The sequence below is a fragment of the Sorex fumeus genome, unplaced genomic scaffold (assembly GCF_029834395.1).
Source record: "Sorex fumeus unplaced genomic scaffold, SorFum_2.1 ptg000036l, whole genome shotgun sequence".
NCBI lineage: Eukaryota > Metazoa > Chordata > Mammalia > Eulipotyphla > Soricidae > Sorex > Sorex fumeus.
The window spans coordinates 15,179,102-15,186,468 of NW_026606093.1; positions in this window are offsets into that span (position 1 = coordinate 15,179,102).

Below are 7,367 nucleotides of genomic sequence, written 5' to 3' on the forward strand. Positions count from 1 at the left end.
ATTGCTTGATTTCTATTTCATTGATTTCTGCTAAAATTTTTAATTATTATCCTTTCTTCTACCAATTTTGGAATTTGTTTGTTGCTCCCTTTTTATAATCTTATGAAGCGCATTTAGACAGAGCTGATTCTTATTAATAGTTCTAGGTTTCCTCAGTTGTTCCCAGATAGGCAGAGGTGGATAGAGAGAAAGAGGGATATTCCTTTCTTGAGGCTACTGCCCTGTCCTTGCCACTATAAGTAAGTCATACTGGAAACACCCACCAGCATCATTAAGTGGAGACTATAAAAGGCAGTGAAAATCTTCAAGAGGAAGGAGGAAAATCAGATATGGAACTTTGTCATCAGGATCGACCCTAGTCTTGATCTTAAGAAAGATTTATCTACAAGTGTGAAATTCTCAAATCAAGTAACATAAAATACCAGATCAATAAAAGGAAAGACAGAAATCATATGATCATATCAATCAATACACAGCAAGCTTTTGACAAATATCAATTCATGATAAAAAAAAATTAGAGATGGAATTAACCTTTTTAAGATAATAATTGCTATTATCTTAATTGCTATTCTTTTTCTGTCTTCTTTGTATGGCAGGGTGATATTTTCCTCATAGAAACTGTTAGTGTTTCAGTTTCTTCAATTTTCTGAAAAAGCTTGAAAAGGATTGGCAGTAGATCCTCTTTAAAGTTTGAAGGAATTCACTAGTGAAACCATCTGGGCCTGTGCTTTTGTTTTGGGGAAGACTTTTGATTATCATTTGAATTTCTTTAATGGTGGATATCCCAAAAATTCTTGGTTCAGTCTTGGGAGGTTATAGAAATCCAGGAATTTATCCATTTTTCAAGGTTCTCTTGTTTCATGCACAAAGATTTTCAAAGTAATCTCTGATGATCCTATGGATTTCTGTAGTTTCTGTTGTAATATTCCCCTTTACATTTTTTATTTGATCTGAACCAGCTCTTGGTTTTGTTGATATTTTGTATTGTGTTTTGGGATTCCAACTCATTGATTTCTGCTTTAAGTTTTATTATTTCCTTCCTTCTGCCCGGTTGGACTTCCTTTGTTGGTTGTATTCCAACATCTTAAGCTGTGAGGTTAAGTTATTTGTGGGTGCCCTCTCTTCCTTTCTGAGGAATGCTTGTAGAGCTATAAAGTTTCCCCTTAACACTGTTTTTGTCATGTCCCATAAGTTATGGCAGCTTGTGTTCTCATTCTCATTTGTTGCCAGGAATCTTTTGATTTCCTCCTTTTTTTTTTTTTATCTCTAACTCACTGGTTTTTCCGAGTGAGCTGTTTAATTTTTAATGAATCCAGGATGATTCTCTGTTTCTGTGTGTGATTCATATCTACTTTTAGGCATCCTGGTCTGAAAAGATAGTTGATATAATTTTTTTCCTCTTAATTTTATGGAGGTAAGTTTTGTGACCCAGCATGTGGTCTATCTTGGAGAATATCCCATGTGCACTCAGCTTTTAGTTTACAGTAATTCTACCATGTGACTTTACTTCTTCCACCCTGCTATGTTCAAAGCACTTATGAAAAAATGCTTGCAAAAGGCCAGAAAGACTAGAGAAATGACTCATTGTTTTCCTCTCTGTTCCAAAGTAGTTCAGTCCCTTAATGATTTAGTGGATGAATGAAAGGGTTCTTATCAGAGTGAAGCAAGCAGGCAAGAAAAGGAACCCCACCCCATCTTCAGGGCAATGAGTTCTGGGGAATTAATAAAGTCAACTAGCCCAAAGACTGCTAGAAAATCCACTTAGAGGGAACAGGAACTAAGGCCTGAGAAGACCTTCCTGGCACCAGCACAGACCAGAGAAGGCTGGACTCCACCCCCGCCCCCCCTCTGAAATAAGCTCTCACAGGAACAAAGACCAGGGAAGGAATATCAAAGAAGGCCATCAATTGCTCCCAACTCTTCCCCTGGGCAACAACCCTAGCAAAGAACTCTTACTAAGGTAGAAAATCCCATGTAAGGCAGCTTGGGAGAAATTCTATCAAAGTCAGTTTTGGAATCCTTCCATGTGCTGCCTGTTTCCATGTGCTGCTGCTGAACACATGTGGTGCTCAAGAGCATGTTGCCTACATCTTCCCTCTTGTGATGTGTGCTTTCTTATATTCATGCTTTAATGCTAGGATGTGTTCTAGGACTCCCTCCACTTTAGGAAAAAGCCCATTTTCTCTCTGGAGTGTGTTACTCTCTTTCTCTCCTTCCTTGTCTTCCTCAAAACTTACAAATAAAATCTGTTTTTACTTCACCACTCAACTTTCCTGAAACACTTTTCTGAGAGAAAAACAAAGGACCCAAAGGCCTGGATAAGGTTGAGAAATGATTTTTCTTTCCTGCAAAGGGTAATTCCTCACTCTAGCCTGAGTCCACCATTCCCCGGAATATCAAATGGTAGGGATTAACTCCCATGCGATGCAGAAGAAGTGGAAATCAGGTGTGTCTTGATGGTTGCTCTATGGGACTGGCAGAAAGTGAGGTTTATACTGTGTAGTATCTCATCTCAGACTTTATCAGTCCTATATTTCCTAGCCATTCCCAGGGTGACAGAAGTGTATTGGGAGAAAGTGGCAGATCCCCATCTTGAGATAGCCGCTTCTCTCCTCCCCATTCACATAAGTCACCCCATTGGCAGCACCAATATATCATCAATCTCTAGATGCTTATTCTAATGTTATCCATGCTGCAACCCATTGTAGAGACAACACCATGGCTGTTATAGCACATTGTTATTAGTGTTTGTTACATGAGGAAAACCTTTGAAATTAAAAACTGATAATGGCCCAGCTTGATGTAAGAGCTATGAAGGTGGGTCTCTGTGTTATGTCCACAGTTTTCCAGTAGTTTCAATTGAAGAAAATATTTAGTAAGATGCTCAAACTCAGGAAATAGAAAGTAGAAAATGAAAAGTGGAAAATAGAAAGAAAACTAAAAAATGAAAAAAAGTATGTAGGAAAGAAAGAATCTCCCCAGAAGGGGAAGAAATTAATCTAGGACTAAGTTTGACTTATTGTGTGTGTGTGTGTGTGTGTTTTATAGGAAAATTGGGTCTTTGTGTTACTTATAAAAGTATGAGAATTTTCCATTTCTTTCTCAAAGATGCCTCGTTACTTTAGGGCCTATCTATATTGTTAAGATAAGACTAACACCCTATACATATTTAGGAACTTTTAGGTTATCTCTTCAACCATTTCACTGAATGCTATTATCTCAGATCTCCTGTGATCCCAGATCTGGAATTAGTCTTTGGAAAGTGTAAAACACCCAGTTTCAGAAAGAGTCCAAGAATCTTCAGCAATGTCTAAGATGTAGACTGAAGTCAGCTAAAATGGAATCTTAAGCAACAATGAGAAAGGGGGAAACTGAGGCTTCCTCTTTCAAGCTTATACTTCAAAATACTTTTCCAATTCTGTACTAGATAAGGCATGAAATTGTCCTATGGAATATTCTACAACTGCAAGGTTAAACCATATTAGAAATATCCTACTTCTAAGAGAGGCCCTCCCGTTGATCATCGATTTGCTCGAGCGGGCCCAGTAACGTCTCCATTGGAGACTTTGTTGTTACTGTGTCTGGCATATCGAATACTCTTGGTAGCTAGCCGGGCTCTCCGAGAGGGGTGGAGGAATCGAATTCGGGTCGGCCATGTTGGCTGCGTGCAAGGCAGACGCCCTACCCGCTGTGCTATCGCTCCTACTTAACTATAAAAAACTGTGCTTAAAAACAAAAAGAGAAAGTAGGATATTAAATTGGCCCCCATAAACCAAAATATAATTATGCCTTGAATACTGTGTCATTTTATTCAAATCTAAAATTTTTGACTCAAGGCTTCTTGGCTGCACATAAACATGCAATAAGCCAACGACTATTCACAAGCATAGGCCAATGACTATTTACAAAAGCACTAAGTTCTTTTTAAATTCTCCCTAAAAGATACCTGGCAAGAGCCAGGAGAATTATCATGGGGGTGCAGATATGCTTGTGTCTCAACAGGTAAACAACTCATGTGGCTCCCAGCAGGAAGAGTAAAACCCTACCATGAGCTGGCACCAGAGCAAGACTCCCTCCACCCTGGGAAGACCAATGAGAAACCTCACACTGAAGGAATCAACTACAAGGAGTCATATCCCTATTGAGGCCCAAAAGCAACTAGAAATAGGACATCTGCCATCACCTGGGGTGACCTTAAGAGAGCAGGACAACAGGTAAAAATAATACTTAAAAATCAGGGGGTACTATTATAGCAGAGCACCTGTTTTTAGCAATGGTATCTATTATCACCCATTATTCTTAACTATTATTAGCAATGCTATTATGTTTAACAAGTTTATTCTCAGCATGAGGCCAGCATTCCTACTGGGTACATCTCATTTGATCCCCATTCTATTTGATCCTCACTTAGCTTATACAAAACACTACCCAGAAGCTGTTAAGTCAAGCTTCCTTTGATAAGCAAATCGTGACCCAGCTGGAAGCACTGAGTTAAGGAGTATTTAGTATTTAGGCCTGCAGCAAGAAGCTTTGATATCTGTTTTAGACTTTTCTGTTTTTTACTTTAATACATGTGTGTATGACTATAAACCTTATAAACACTCACTACCTTGCGATAAAGTAAAAAAGCACTTACACATTGTTTTCCATCCAAATATTTCGGAACTGACAATCTTGTTGTTTTATTACATCTGCAAACTATTATCAACAAAAAATGGGGTAATTAATTCCCATATACCTGGAAATTTGGAATATCACTGAAAACTTAATTCCTGAAGTAACTGGAATGTTAATCAGTTTACTGATAAAATGTTGAGGAATAAATATCCTATACCACATCAGGAGATGGTCCCATCACCCCAACCAGATAGAACTGCTTCCAGAAGCCAACATCACCTTCACCACTGGAAAACTGGAAGAGGCAGTATAAGGGAAAAAAAGGGGAACTTCGCCCTTTATATTAAATTTTGCTTTTCTTTTGCCACTTTTACTATTTTTATTCAAATGTCTCCACCTTTTTCTGCTTGTATATATTTTGTTTGGGGCCCTCTCCCCCCTCCCCACTTTTAAATTGAATCACCATGAGATACACAGTTACAAAGTTGTTCATGATTTGGTTTCAGTCATACAATGTTCCAAAACCCAACCCTTCCCCAGTGTATATTTTCCAGCTTGTTTGGTGCTCTTTGAATCTATTTTCAGATCACACACCAATGACTAGGAATGTTTTCAATTATTATCTTTTCCACTAGACTTTTTAAATTTCCTCTTATTAGGTATTTCTAAGAGTCTAAAATTGTCCTCTTGCTGCTGTAGCACTGTAGCACTGTTCTCCTGTTGTTCATAGATTTGCTCGAGCGGGCCCAGTAACGTCTCCATTGTGAGACTTGTTGTTACTGTGTTTGGCAAATCGAATACGCCACAGGTAGCTTGCCAGGCTTGCCTCTTGCTGCTATCCATTGAATATTTATATTTTCTTCCACTTTTAAAGTTTCTTTTCTGTTGCTTCTTTTGTGATGCTAGCTTATTTTGTCTTCAAGATTACTGATAAAGTCTTTGACATTCTGAATTATCTTCCTGTGACTTGGTACTATATTTTTTATCTTTCAATTTAATTTTAATGTATCTTTTGCTACTGTACATCATTTTGTATTTGGCTTGATCGATTTTCTCTTCTGGAGCTTCCCTCATTTCATTTACCTTTATGAAGATTGTTGGTCTGAGGTCTTTCTTAAATCTTTTCAAGGATTTTGGTTAAGTGTGAGGACACCTCTAGACTTTTATGCTCTAGTTCCTTAGAAACAAATTTACTAATTTTTCATTGTTCACTTTTTTGTGAGTTGTAATTTTGGAGCTTCAGGGAAAGAAACATGTCCTATCCCTGCAGGCTCTAAGAGAACAGTTTCCAGAGGAGGTTGGGCCAGAGGGAATCAGGCTAAGTGACACAACAAAGAGGCAATGGGATGTAGAGGTCCCAATCTAAAAGGGAGCAGACATTAGGGTGTGCTGGGTCTTGCAGTAAGTCTCCATGGTTTTATGATGGTTGTATAAAGGTATGAAGTTTGTGGAAAATAGATGTTCCATAGATTATGCAGTGCATGGTTTTAGTGAAGGGGAAGAGGGCATTGTGAATGGGGTTGGGACAAGGGTTTCTGAGTCTTTCACTCTCATGCACTTATCAGAGTTGTGGCACGCAACAGTAAGCTGCTCTCACAGACAGACGGGGTGAGCTGAGCTGTGCAATTCTTCCAGGAACGGGGAGGGGTGATTGGTGCTCACTTATCAGAACTGGGGAACTTGGTGCTGAGCTACAACGTTCCCAGGATCCTCTGCTGGGCCCAGATAGGGTGAATAATGTGGCCGAGTTTAACATTTCTTCCATGTGGCTGATAATCTAAATCTTAATTTTTAAGTCCTCTCAGCAATGTTATAAGCAAATGACTTTGACAGAGGCAGTTTATTATCTCCCCTCTTTGTTCCTCAGATTGTCTTTCTCGATGTACACCTCAAGAAAAGTCACTCTACAGATACTCTTTTGGTTGTGCAGTTAATACTTCTAGTTAGGGTGTTGGAGGAAATTGGTGTATTCTTAGTGAAAGATTGGTAAGTAGATAAGTCAATTCCCTCCAGTACACGAGGATACCAAAATCATAATAAAAGGGAAGTAATGTTTCAGAGTAGTGGGATTTTGAATTTTTTTCTGTTCTTATGCATTTCTTTATTGAATATGTATATATAAAATTCGAAGAAATCAGGTCACATTTCACTATTAATAACTAGAGTCTTTAAATCTGCAGAACAAAGAGGAGAAAACAACCAAACATTATTTCAGATTCTTAAGAGATTTTTATTAGTATCATGTTGCCTAACTGAATACTCCAAATATAAGGACCCCAAACACTAGGGCATGGCCATTTATTTATTTTGGAAGGGGGCACACCTTTTGATACTGGCTGGGCTTCAGGCACCATAGAGAGTGTCGAGTATTGAATCTGGGTCAGCTGTTTGAAGGTAAGTGCCCTTTGTGCTATACTGTAACTCTGGCCGAATACAAGGTCATTGTGTCTGGTTTCCTATATGTACATTTTAGTAGACTTATCCACTAGAGCAATGACTCCTTGCTTTGTCACATTTCACAATCTAGTCTAGTCTTCACAATCTATTCTCCGTTTCCATCAAAATCAAGGAAGAATCAGACTTAAACTACCTCCATTATTCCCAATTCAGAATTGTTCTTGGAGAACAACTGAGTTTTCTTTGTCTGTAACATGTTTGGATTCTTACATTCTGCGATAGATTAGAAAGATTTTCCAAATCTCAATTTTTTCCAATACCAATGAAAGAAAATATAAAGTATTATAAACATT